Genomic DNA, 14,063 nt, shown 5'->3' on the forward strand with positions numbered 1-14,063 from the left:
TTTTTACTGCTATCTGTCCTTTCATTGCTGGGTTATGAATCCATGCATGGGAGATGGACCATGACATATGCTTGTTGTGTTTGAGATTAGTTGTGTGATGGACAGCTTATTTTAAAGTAAATTTGTTTGCACATGTTTCATGTAACAATGTACTGTATCAATAAATTCCATTGTATCTTACGTGTATCTACACATAAATAGTGCTTCTGTCCGGTACAGATCTCTCCTTGCAAAGTTGAGTAAGAAAAATAATTCTTGGATCCTGCTCTATTGATTTTAATTCAGTTATATGAGAATGGATCTGGATCATCAAATGCCCCAGCTCAGAGGCTATTCATCAAATCATTCGTTTTCTTCGCTTTCAAAGCAAGCGTTGGCTTGCGACACTGATTTTTGGGACTGATTGACTGACGTCTAATAAAAAAGTATATGGATGGCATAAGAGATGCATTACAGATGGCATACGAGAGACACATGCTATAAAAATTATACATATATATGCGGCGGATCCAGGATATTTCTGGATGCATTAACTGTTTCTTGCTCCTGTACACCCAACTCCATCATTTTTTCCCGTAAAAAAAAGAAACGCCATGAAGTTTCTGGCCTTCAACCACGGGCCAAGAATCTGCCTGGGGAAGGACCTTGCCTTCAGCAACATGAAGATGGTTGCAGCTGTTTGATTCGTACTGCTATCTGTTCTTACTTTCTTGGGTTGTATATGCACATGAAACTAGATAAGAATCCATGTGGGATGGAATAACTTACAGGTGGCAGACATATGTTTGTTGTGTTTGAGATTGTCACCATGCCATGGGAACAAAATATGTTATGGTGATTGGTCATTTGATAGTCTTTTAATTATTTTTCATGTAAAATTGTACCCATGTATTTATAAACATGCATCTTTTGTGTATCTACCTGTGTTTCTCTGCCTGGCAGCGAGCTATCACTGTAAAGTTGAGCAAGGAAAGCAATTCTTGGATGGATATTACCTGAACCTGTTGGATGTTATTCAGTTATTACCTGAGAGTGGATGACACTCATTCAGTTTCCGTAACCGGATCATCAAATGCCGGCTTCAGAGATTATCCATCAGATCATACGTTCTCTCTGCTCTTAGAAGAAGCATTGACATTGGCCCTACGCCCCTACGCACGTTTTCCTTGTACCATCTGTCCATCAGTATCATCTAGCAAATGTATAGCTACAACATAGCCCGAAGTTGATGATCATCTTGTTACTGAAAAGTACATTAAACTTTAGGAAGATGAAAATGTGTGCTTTAGAGCCTAAAAGAATTCCAAAAAATCACTCATGTACATATAATAATAAAATATGCCCCCTTTTTTTAGACCATGTACCCATTAATTTCTTTATGAAACATGTTTTTGTGTCCTTCATGAAAAAATGTAGTTTTTTCTTTTTTGTACGACACTGGAATGCATGTTTTTGCACTAGAATTAACGGTTTTGCTAAGTCTCACTAGTCTGAGATTTCTTTATGTCCGAGAAAAGTGCAACACAGTTAAAATTAGCAAAAGAGTGCAATTGCATTTTTCAACATTTTTTTATGGTTACATTTTTATTTGCGTACCGAGACTTAAGAGTTAACACTGAGAATTCTAGTGGGCCGGCGCGACACGCTCTAGACATGCATAGTGCAAAGCATGGCCGATGCGGCCCAGATTCCTTTCGTGCGGACCCACGTGCCCTAAACTGCACAAAAGCACGACACAAACACTTTTCGAAGTTTAAAAAAGCCTGGCATGCTGCTGGCTTCGTGCCTAGCATGGCCCGATTAAAGTTGTTTCACGAAAAACTGACACCTTGCGTGTTATGCGTAAAAAAACAAAATTTGGTGCTTAAATAAAGTTTTTTCACGAGACATTTCTTTGATTTTTTACATATGACATAAAATATATCAGTTTCCCACGAAACTTGCCATGCACATATAATGTTGACCTGTACGAGTCAAATTTTGTTTTAAATTTTTTCAACATTTCTAAATGTTTATCTCAGGTAGGAGGAGCATATGCTCCCAAGTTCAAAACTGAAGAGAAGGTGTTGTTCTTCAGAGGTTTCCGTTTCCAGTTCAGTTCCGCTACGCGAACGCTGCCCGGAGCTCCGGCGTCGCTGCTCCTTCCTCCCCCTTGCCGGCCTCCTCCACCTCCACCTCCACCGCGGCGCGAGTACTGCCCGTCTTCCTCCACCCCTACCTCAAAGACCCCGCCGCCCCTGCTCTTCCACGGCCAGGACCTCTGCCAGGCCCCGCTCGCGGCGGGATCCGGAACAACGGCGCGGCGGCACCGTATCGACCACAACGTTGAAGTAAACCCAGAAACCTGCTAAGCAAAACCAAATGTCTCAGAAGCACGCGACCACACTCATCAAGTCCCTGTGCGCGGGCGGCGCGCTACGGCAAGCCCGCGCCGTGTTCGACGGAATGCGCGACCGGGACGTCGTGGCGTGGACGGCCATGCTCTCCGGCTACGCCTCCAACGGCCGCCACGGCGACGCGCTGGACCTCTTCCGCGGCATGCTCGCGGCGGGGGTCGGCCCCAACGAGTTCACGCTGTCCAGCGTCCTGACGGCGTGCCGTGGCGGCGGCACGTGTGCGGCTGGCGGCTGCGACCCATTATCGTTGCACGCTGTCGCGGTGCGGCGGGGCGTGGATCGCATGCCCTACGTCGTCAACGCGCTCATTGATGCCTACGCCTCCCGCCGAGAGGGCGTGGCGGACGCGAGGACGCTGTTTGATGCGTTGGGGAGTGCGCGCACGGATGCATCGTGGACGTCGATGATCGCCGGGTATGCCCAGTGGAGGCAGGAGCACTTGGGGCTACAGTTATTCCGAACAATGATTCAGGTGAGATATCTCTGACCAAGTGACTGTTGTAACGGTCTTCGTTTTCTTATCTGCTCTGCTCTGAACCATTTCGTATCTCAGTGTTTCGGTACTCTGTACAGAGATTTTTTTTGTTGCAGAAACTCTATGGGTATAATTTGTTGAAATCAAATTTATGATATTCATTGTTGAAATGGTTCAAACAACATGAAATTGGTCAAACGCTACCTGGATTTGCCACATCAAGTTGGTATTTCTTGATTCGTTATGAAGTATGCTATCCTGTAACATCTAACTATAAAAGAATGCCATAATGTTACCTTTACTCCGTTAGAACTCTACGAATGCCCCAAATGACACCAGAGGTTTCTAAAGTCTAAACTTTGGTTCACTGTGGAGTTCATTTTATGATTTTGGTACTCTTCGAGTTGACGGTTTGTTTCGGATCTCAGTACTAGCTGAGTTCGTGTGAATGATAACATATTAACCATTGGCAGTAGTAGCAAAACATGTTATTATGCCATTTTCTGTTGTTATGCCCTAGTAAATGTTAAAAGAACACACCATATGCTAATGTTTGTCAGTTTTGCTTGTGCATGAATTTCTGCGCACATTTGTTCTCATGGCCCCTCATCTGCTTTTTCTATGGTGCAGGTTGGTGTTGAGCTTAGCCCATTTACTTGCTCTATTGCACTACATGCATGTGTTTCCATAGCCAACTTACGTATAGGACAGCAGCTTCATCTACTGTCCTTAAAGAAAGCTCTCAGTGCAAACCTTGCCGTTGCCAATGCTCTGATCCACGTTTACTGCAATTGTGCACACCTTTTGGATGCAAGGAGGATTTTTGACGAAATTCCTGAGAAGAATTCGGTCACCTGGAATACCTTGATTGCTGGGTATAGCCAATGCAATCCATTAGTGGCCTTGCAGCTTTTTCGTGGCATGAATCTTCAGCAAAATTGCTTCACCCTGACTAGTATTACATCGTCCTGTGCTGGTCTTGCAGCTCTGGGACTCGGGAAGCAGGTCCATGGGGCTGTCCTTCGGAGAAACTATGGTGAGGACCTACAGTTGAGCAATGCCTTGGTGGACATGTACTCCAAGTGTGGGAGCATAGCAGATGCAAAGAGAATGTTCGACAGGATGGGTTGCAAGGATAAATTATCATGGACAGCAATGATTTGTGGGTATGGGATGAATGGGTACGCCAATGAGGCCATCCAGCTTTTCAGTTCCATGATCCATGCAGGGATTTGTCCTGACCATGTTGTGTTCCTGGCCCTGATAAGTGCTTGCAGCCATGCTGGTCTAGCAGATGAGGGATGGAACTTCTTCAGGTCAATGAAAACTGAGTATAAGATGCAGCCTAAGAAAGAGGTTTATGGGTGTGTCATCAATCTCCTTGCACGGGCAGGGAGGCTGAGAGAAGCATTTGACCTTATCAATAGAATGCCATTTGCTCCTGATGAATCTATTTGGGGAGCATTGCTTGGTGCCTGCAAGATGCACAAGAATGTGGAGCTGGGCAGATTGGTTGCAAGAAGGATCATCGAGGTCAATCCTGATGGAGCAAAGACTTACATCCTACTTGCGAATATATATGCTGCAGGTAACAAATGGGGTGAGTATGCTGTCACGAGGAGGCTGTTGAGAGGCATAGGGAACAGGAAGGAAGCTGGAATGAGCTGGATAGACGTAAACGATAAGATGTATAGCTTTAACACAGCTGACAGTAGCAGCTGTCAAGTTAGTTTGGCAGATGAGGTATTGCAGATCTTGGCTCGACACATGCATGGCGCTAGAGCTGATTTCTCCCAGGATTTTTCAGAATCACATGATCAGTTTGTGCTTGGACAATCATTAGTTGGAGCAAAACATATGCATAAATGAATGCTGCAGGTTGTGATGCTGATAGTACCTGTTCAGAGCCAAGCTACTGTGAAGTGTGAACTTAAGTTAGACCATCCACACGGGTGGAAAGTCGGTTTGAATGCCTGATGGAATCTGTTAAAAATCGTTGGGCAGGGAAACTTTGCGCACATGGAAGAGAAGAACAGTAAGAGATTGCTTGGAAACAGAAGAAGCGGCAAAAGGCTGAATGCATGTATTTATTAATCATGGGCCAATATAAAAACCGATTTTAACATTGGAGTGAAACAAGAGAGATTCCAAGGCCTGCCATATTTCCTCCGAATCGGTTCAACATAGTGGATGGTCTTATAGAAAACCTTGCACAGGTACATTTCAGCTTAAGCAAAAAAATTGAAGTAGTTGTGTAAGAAACACACAGAATTGTCTTTATACCAAAATTTACTTTTCTATTTTTATGACTTCCTCACTTGCACCTAGGCAACATGTACATTTGGCCTTATCATATTTCCTACTCATAAAGTTGGAGATGGTGGTGAGTTTACTCTTCCATCACTGTTATATAATATAGGTGGTACCAACATCTTAAAAGGCCTTGAATAAACAATTACAACCATCCATACATGTTATACTCATACGTAGGACCAATAGTTTTTGCAACACACACATAAATATATACACTTTTACTCTCATAGAAACCAACCCTTTTTTTTACCGGAGCCACACGGCAGAATGGTTCCATGACACCAAGTCTCTTCCAAAAATCCTCATGGCCATTGCCTAACTCCTTGTGTTTTTGTGTATTTTTTCGTGGCAACGCCCGGGCTCAATGCTTGTTTTGTTATAAAGATTCAAGTATTAATGCTGGAGCGAAAAATTCGAGACTGAGCTTATTTAGGTTGTCCTGAATTGGCATCGAAATTGATGTCAGATTTAACATTCAGTATTTGTTTATTATCTTGATAACTTTAATAATCAGCGAAATATGAAAGAAAGCAGCACTCGCTCTGGTCGCTGCTCTTCTCCAGTGGCTGCTGGTCGCATGGAAACCACAAGGATGAGTTGTTCAGTAGGTATGGCTGCTCTAGAAACAGTTTGAATTTGAAGTTCCATTTCTTCCATACCTATGTAATGTTCTCTATGTTTAGCACTGCTCTTTTAGGCTATTAATATTTACCTGTCACTATATCCTATTGTAATTCTAGGGATGCATAAATGATTTGCATTTGTCAAACTTATGCAGGAACAACTGATCAACGCATAACAAGTATACTGACGTATGCTTCTGATTTTTGTACATTCACAGTTTTCTGAATGATCCAAAAAATGTGGTCATACACTCATACCGCTCTAATAGCATGCAATGATCTTAACTGAACTACCAAAGTCACATGTGCACAACTTAAAAGCAACCTATAGAAATCTTAAATGTTATATATTACAAACATATGTTATGTTGCGATCAACAGCCATCAATGTGTTATGTTTACAATTTAGAGACTTTTGCGAGTGTAAAATTTAGAGACTTTACTCCTTTGTATCAGCAAACCCTTCATTTCCTGCCAGCCTCAAGTATTTTCCTTACGGGTGAGCTTGGTGGATTGAAACCCAAGAATCCTACCAATCTCACCCTGCACGAAGTTGGCCACCTCGTAACTCTCGCATCTCTTCCCATCGATCACCATCTTGGTTGGCATCTTGTCCATGAACTGAACATCATAAGCCGGGCGTGGGTTCATGAAAAAGTAGAAGTGGTCTAGATACTTGGACTTGCCGGTGGAGGTACCGTGGAACATGCTGGACCAGTTCACCAGTGCGACTGGATAGACCTCATCAACGAGCTCGGCAAACAGATGGCTGAAGCGAAGCAGGTATGGCTCCCGGCATGTGGTCCCCTCAGGGCAGACCACCAAATCCCCCAGCCTCAGTGACTGCTCCATCCTCCTCCGGTCCTCATCTCGGTTTCGGGTCAACCGGACAGTCCTGATCGGCGATATGAGCTCAGTTACACGGCTGACACTGTAAGTGACGGCTGATACCTGCTTGTTCAGCATTGCTGAGATGTAGACCGGGTCGAGAAGTGTGCGATGGTTGCACACGTAAAGATGGCCCTGCGGGCTGGGCTGGGCATGTGGTTCAGAACCTACTTGACCAGTGTGGAATGGTGAGTTGATGACTCGAGTTGTTACACCAATCACTGATCCAATTGCAACGGCAATAGGGTATGGTAGGTTCAGAAAGATTAGTGTTCGGAGCAAGGTGAGGGGCAGGGCAACTGGGAACCACATGAACATGGCTATGGTGGCTTGAGGGGTAGGCCTAAAGGCCAGCCTGCCATCATGGAAGATCAGGGGCCTTGGGTACTGGTCTCTTGGCAAGGGTGACCATTTTCTCTTTTCTTCTGGTGTCACCAAGTGTACTTCCTGCAAATGAGAAGCAAAACTTATATTAGATCTCACATCCCAATGGCTTAAGCTGGACCTCTCTGCACTGTATTTTTTTTTGCAAATGAAGTCCAACAAGTGTAAATTGACAAAACTGAAGAAACTTCCCAGGGTAGAAGGTAAATTGTTGGTACTAAAATATTTTACTTGTGTCTTGCATATATTGTCTTGCGATGAACTATCCTTTACAGAAATCTTAACTGATTGCACAGTTATTGTGTATGAGACATGCATGAAGTATTTGTATGGTCTTTTCTATTCAAGTTTAGATTTCCAGGCACATATGTTTCCTGCTTTCCAAAGGCTCATGTAAGAAGTTCACTTAGTTCACTTCTGTTATGGGAAAATTTTGGTGGAGTGGAAATTTGGATAAAAGATCTAGCCTGGGATAAATTGGCTGTTCCAAAATCCGAAGGAGGAATGGGATTCCGTGATATGCAGGCTTTTAATGTAGCGCTGCTAGGTAAACAGGCTTGGAGAATTATTATGAAACCGGATTCTTTGTGCTCTCAAGTCCTTCGGACAAGATATCTTCATAACCAGGAATTAATGGCTGCTTCTGCTCCAAGGGCAGCATCCAGGATCTGGAAGGCGATTTTGGCGGGAAGAGAGGCCTTGAAACTGGGGCTTATAAAGCGAGTAGGCTCGGGCCAGTCAATCTCAATTTGGGAGGATAACTGGCTACCGAACTCTGCTACAATGAGGCCGATGGGCCGGTTGGAAGACACTGATCTTGTCATGGTTAATGAGTTGATGACAGGAAACCATGAGTGGAATGAGCCACTAATTCGTGAGCTTTTCTTTGCCCCTGATGCTGATTCGATAATGAGTATTCCTCTAAGAAGTTCAGTGGGTGATGATTACCTGATTATAGGACTTTGTGACGGCCACATATAATGGAGAATAGCACATGTGCTCTGTGTAAGGCTGAATCTGAAGATGTGATGCACGCATTGATTGAGTGCAGTCATGCAAAGTTATTCTCGGAGGCGGCTAAGGAATTTCTTTTGATTAAACTTCCAAGGCCGTTAACTTGGAATGACTACCCTGAGATCTAGGATGATTTATTTATAGTCCATGTGGTGAACTAGGCAGCTAGTTTCATATATTTAGTAACATATATAATTTCTGCAGATCTAGGATGCTGTGTGCTGTGTACATATGGATATACATGTGTACAAATCATGTCTACACATGGTGGGTATATGTATTCATAACTGATTTCGAAAATGTTCAAAACTGTAAGAGTAACACACAATGTGTTCAGTAACCAGTATGATGTAAAACCTATATAGCTTTGTGAAATGGGATAGCTTGTGGATGGTTATTTCATGGAAAGTATCAGCAATGAAACACCTTCCAGCTTCAAGTGATACTAGTTTACCACATGATTGTTTCATAGATCAGCCACAGTGTTCAACTAATCAAGTAACACTCGAATGGACTAATCTGTATTTTGCAACAAAAATGATCACATGGATGAAGGAGAAAGTGGGTAAAAGACACGATGCAGTATATTTCAGTAAGATAAATGATATCCACTCATAGTATCTAACCTTGCACCAAGAGAAAAGTTGGTGATGATCATAACCAAAATAGCTTGAGGTGCATCCGAACCCTATTATCTCTGTTTGGTCGAACTTTGCCTGCTCTAGCCTTCCTTCACTCTCCTTTTCCAATAAACCAACATAACGCCCTTTTATCATCTTCACCTCCCTTCCCACCACCACTTCCAACCCCATATACTCCTTAAGAAATGGTTCCACCATTACCCTTGGTAACAGGCTACAAACCCCTGCCACCCTCTTCATCCCTCTCAGCACCTCAAATCCTTCCCTTCCCACATCCTCTAGGAAATACTTGGGCAACGTCGCCCTTGCAACCCTAGCCACCTTCTCCTCGCTTAGCCCCATGAAGCACACCATAACCATGATCTGTAATTCTACTTTTTGTGGCAGGCAACATAGCAAAGGGTAGAGGCATAGTAGGATGAGGCCTCTTAGGAAACTACCTGCCTCTGTTGCAACAAGCATGAAATAAGGAAAGGTAGATGGGGACCTCAGGAGACCTCCTTCGACATCTAGGATGAGAGTTTTGTTCCGGAGGTGTTCATCATCTTGTGGAGTTCGCAAGGATGTGAGGATGATCTCAGGAAAGGTAGATATGTCGCTTGAGCTTTGCCGGTGATGGTGCTGGCCTAGCATTGAACCCCAGAGAATTATGCGTGCTGTGTTGGTTCAAGCTAGTTTATTTGATGCAGATTGTAAGGTGCAACTATAAGAGGCATCATATTTATATGCAGCTAAAGCTTACAGCTAGATGGTGAAATGGGCTTATACAATTGTTGCAAAAAAAGTAAGTTCTGATCCCAGATTAGTCATAACTTCTGACTCGGCTTAGCACTCTAAATTTTTCTGCTTCACACCAGGTGCCAAAATGAGCCAGGATTACTTGAGCCTTACTCACCAGGTAAGGACATTGATTTGCTGACGATAGTAATCATAAATATGTATGTTGACCACCTACCCTGTTTAGGATAAGAAAAAAGTGTTAAGCAACTGACCATGATTTTTCACCTGAACGATGCATGTTAAGGTCACTGTATCTATGTGTGTAGCTGTGTATGATACGATGTATTTATGTACTTTTGAGTTCCCAGAGAATTGTAACTGTTGATCTAGCTCTTTTCTGTATTGCGCACAGTTCATTTTGCTCGCTTCGTTGATGCATCATGCATGAGTTTTTTTTCATCTATTGATGTGATTTGACCTCAGGGCCCCTACATAATCCATGCCTTGGTATGCAAATGTCATTTTGGCATGCTCACAAGTCACATGATCTGACAGTGGTCAATGCATGTCTTTGTGCTGGCAGTATTACAGGCGAGATTATAACAAATGAAAAAGTAATATGTTTGGTGCAGGCTTGATGTCTTCATTGTTTGAACCCTGGAAGAAACCTAGCTGAGGACGACCTCTCACCTAAAAGCTAGAGCAATCGAGGTACGTATCCGCAGGTCATTGATTGAATATTATCTCTCTTTGCTTTTAACACCATCGGTTTACCATGTAATTTAATTTTCTTCTTTTCAAGGCAGAGTTAAAATATGAATCGTCGGTAAGGGTGCAAGTGGGGCGGGACAAACCTTCGTCTGTAAGGGTGCAAAGGCAGCCCACTAGACTCTTAGGAGGGAGCGGGTTCACATGGTCTGCCTGAGCTTCAGAGTCACGCTAATAACCCATGACATGCCTTGATACTCAACAGGTGCATCTCTTCTCTCAGTGTAACCCTACCTGATATCAACATGCCTTGATATCAGCTACCTGTCACAAGTTACCAGTTATTGGTGGTTTTAGACGGTGCTAGTGTCTCACAATCAATCTCTGAACACCTACGTCAAATTGGTTGCATGTAAATTCAGAGATAATGGTGGGAGTTGTTGTGTGCTGAAACGTCACATTTTCTCTTGATGTGTAGCTGAGATAATTGCGGAGTGTTCGTTGGGGGGGCAGAACCACCAAGAAGCAGAGAGGAAGAGGTTGATGTTCTTCCCTTGGTCAGGCGTCTTTCAGTACAAATGGTTCAAGAAGCATGAATTCATGGGACTTTGTAGATGATCTGTAGGAAGCGGTGTTATTTTGCAAGCGATCAGTGCACCTGCCTACCAGCGGTGCATTTTTGTATGTGCGGTGCGGGGCCAGCGCTGCTGTTGGTGGTCAAGTGACAGATCTTTGGAATAAATCACCGAGTCACACCTGCAAACCATTTTTATTTATATAGAAAATAAAAAACTTCACAGTTGCTGCGATTTTGACAAAAATAACCCTTTTCTAAAAGAAAAGCACAGACTAACCCTCCGGCAAAACTATTTCACCCATATAACCCTTTTGTGTGGCGCCCCTCCGAGCGGCGCCACACCTCATTGTGTGGCGCCCATGTGAGCGGCGCCACACATTGAAACTGTGGAGCGCTCGGAAGGGCGCCACACATCCACTTATGTGTGGCGCCCGCGCCCGCCCCAGCCTGACACTCTTCTTCTTCTCCTCTTCCATTTTCTCTATTTGTGAAGAACCGCCGCCGGCCGCCTCTCCTCCCCCCCCCCCCCCCCACACACCAAATCCACCAAGGATTCGTCAGATCTGGCCGGCCAAATCCTTCCCCATCCATTCCTCAAGGTATTTCCATTCGATTCCCTCCGATTCATCCATCCACTACTGTTGGTGGATTTGGTAGATTTGGATATGAACCCTAGACATAAAAATTTATGTTGGTGGATTTGGATATGAACCATAGATATGGAAATTAATGTTGGTGGAATCTACATTGTAGTCTATGTGTTTGAGGACTTGTGGTATATGCTTGTGGTATACCGAGTGGTGGAAATTAATGTTGATGGAATCTACATTGTAATCTACCGAGTGTACTTGTGGTATATGCTTTCGAGGACTCTCTTTGCTGACAGTGGTGGGAAGTTGGCCCATTGGAGTTGGCTCAAGGTGCTTACGGTGTTGGAGCACCCGTGGAGTTGGGGAAGCGCGGCACTTGCCTACCTCTACCGACAGGTGATGATTTGCTATCTGTACTATTCTTCTATAGTAGTCTGCTAGACAAAGTTCTAACCAAATGTCTTATGTACGCAGTTGGACGAAGGTTGTCGCAGGATTGGGAGCGGCGGTATTGGTGGATGCTTGCTCCTACTTTTCGTATGGAGATGGGCCGCCTATCAGTTGGGCGGCCCAGGATACTCAACCAGAGGCCATGGCCTCATTACCAGAACAACCCTGATCGGGAACCCACTTGGGCATACATTTGGGACAATGTCTCGGAGATGACGAGTGATCCAATTGTCATGTACATACACGACACTGAGCAGTTGGACACTCTTACAGCTGAGCAGGTAACCGATTTTAAGCCATCACTCTTTTGCTACCTCTGAGTAGGTAACCGATAATTTGTATGCTGCAGGTGGATTGGGAGCCATATGGTACCTATTACCGTATTGGCTCGGCGATGAGTGACCTCAAACCCAAGTGCTTGGAGGAGGCGGATTTCTGGCGTATGCGGTGCCCACTCATATGCATGTGGGCGGTTGAGTACCACCAGCCGCACAGAGTGATGAGACAGTTTGGGTTGTATCAGGAGAGCCCACCTTAGTGGCAAGACACGGACCACGCGCTCCATAGGTGAACTTCTTGAATCATGCGATGGAAACTTGTTGATTGAAGCGATAGAATCTTACTCCGTTGTGCTCCAATGTCTTGCGGGCTTGATAGGCAGCGGCAGAGGAAGATCACGAATTGGCATGTCCATCATAGGATTCACGTGACAGCGTTCCAACACTGTTTGGAAGCGGTACGGAATGGCGGACTTATCGAGGTTGTCCCGTACAATGCGGCGGCTTTCAACAACTATCTCCAATGATTTCATGAAAGCACGCGTATCGAGTTAGTGAACCACGCGTATGATGAAGACATCTTGGACGACCCCATCGCGTTCGATGAGGTTGTGCAAAGCCAGTACGACAGGACTACTCGGAAAGGGAGATCAACTTCTATTGCTTCCTCCCTGAACTTCGTGGTAATGTATTCTCTCATTAGCTAGTACATCATCTATATTGTCATGTGTTCGCTCAAATTGTGTATAATATGTTTGTCACAGCGGTACGAGATCCAAAAAACAGCTCAGGAGTGCGAGGTTATTTGGGATCAGAGTCATAGAGATGAAAAGCCTATCGGACCGTTGCGACATTTCATTAAGGTATGATCACCAACTTTGAATGTAAGCTATTATGTTCAGGTGGCTTTGTAACCATTACTTCCATGACGCAGAACACTTCACGGAAGATGCTGCAGTTAGCCAACTTGCTAGGTTGCCGCGAAGGCGAAATTGCTACATCCTCTTCTGAAGAGGCGGAGGTTTGGACTATTTTGTTGCCGTCAAACATGTGCTTAGTAATTTCAACTTTTGTAATCTCATGTGTTCATGTTTGTGAAGATTCCTGACGACACCATTCTGAGTCAAAGCATTAGTCGAGGCAAGAAGCAAGCCACACGATCTGCGTACCAGTTAAAGCCAAGGGGCAAGGCTCCACACCGTTACACTCCGGACGATTATGTGAATCGAGGAAAGAAGGTTGTGATTGAGTTCGATGAGGAGCCGCCGCGGAGACCAGCTTTGAGGAGGATGAGGAACGATGAGCCGATATCTTCAGAGGAGTAGGAGCAGGAAGTGCAACAGAAAGAAGAGCCACGACAGCGGACGAAAAGGAAGGCCGTCCGGAAGCAACCCGTGAGGAGGGGACATCGAGCTTAGATGGATTTGCGTGTTGTGAACTCTATCTTCATTTGTACGTGTTGTGAACTCTATGTCATTTGGGACCTTGTCGTCATTGCTACGTTTTGTTTCAATTCTATCTTAAATTGTATGAAACTATGTGGTACGATGTTAGCTATGATGTTGTTATGTGTATGATGTGTGTATGAAATTGCTGTTGATATGAGTTGGCACTTTGCAACCATGCCAAGGCAGTTTTATTGATTTTTATACCCAAGTCAATGTGTGGCGCCGATGACCTGGACGCCGCACTTCACAGTGTGGCGCCGACACCGTGGGCGCCACACATTGCAACTTATATGTCGAAAACATCCAGGGGCTCCGGACGCTTAGTCCTTAGCCATTTTGGCGAGCCTGTTTGTGTGGCGCCGGTAGCATCAGCGCCACACTGTGAAGTGTGGCGCCCTTGGCGTCGGCGTCACACAAACATGGTCGCCAAAACAACTAAGTCCCTGGGGAATTGTCTTACATTATGTTTTGAGAATTATAAGTGGATGTGTGGCGCCTTTGCCATCGGCGCCACACTTTCAATGTGTGGCGCCGATGTGAGCGGCGCCACACATCCTT

At 44.6% G+C, this 14,063-nt stretch overlaps 1 pseudogene; it reads right to left on the reverse strand.

The window, feature by feature from the left end:
• Nucleotides 1-6,111: 6,111 nt before the first annotated feature.
• Nucleotides 6,112-9,442, reverse strand: LOC124697499 (annotated as a pseudogene).
• Nucleotides 9,443-14,063: the final 4,621 nt, after the last annotated feature.

This window comes from Lolium rigidum, chromosome 1, assembly GCF_022539505.1.
Source record: "Lolium rigidum isolate FL_2022 chromosome 1, APGP_CSIRO_Lrig_0.1, whole genome shotgun sequence".
Lineage (NCBI taxonomy): Eukaryota > Viridiplantae > Streptophyta > Magnoliopsida > Poales > Poaceae > Lolium > Lolium rigidum.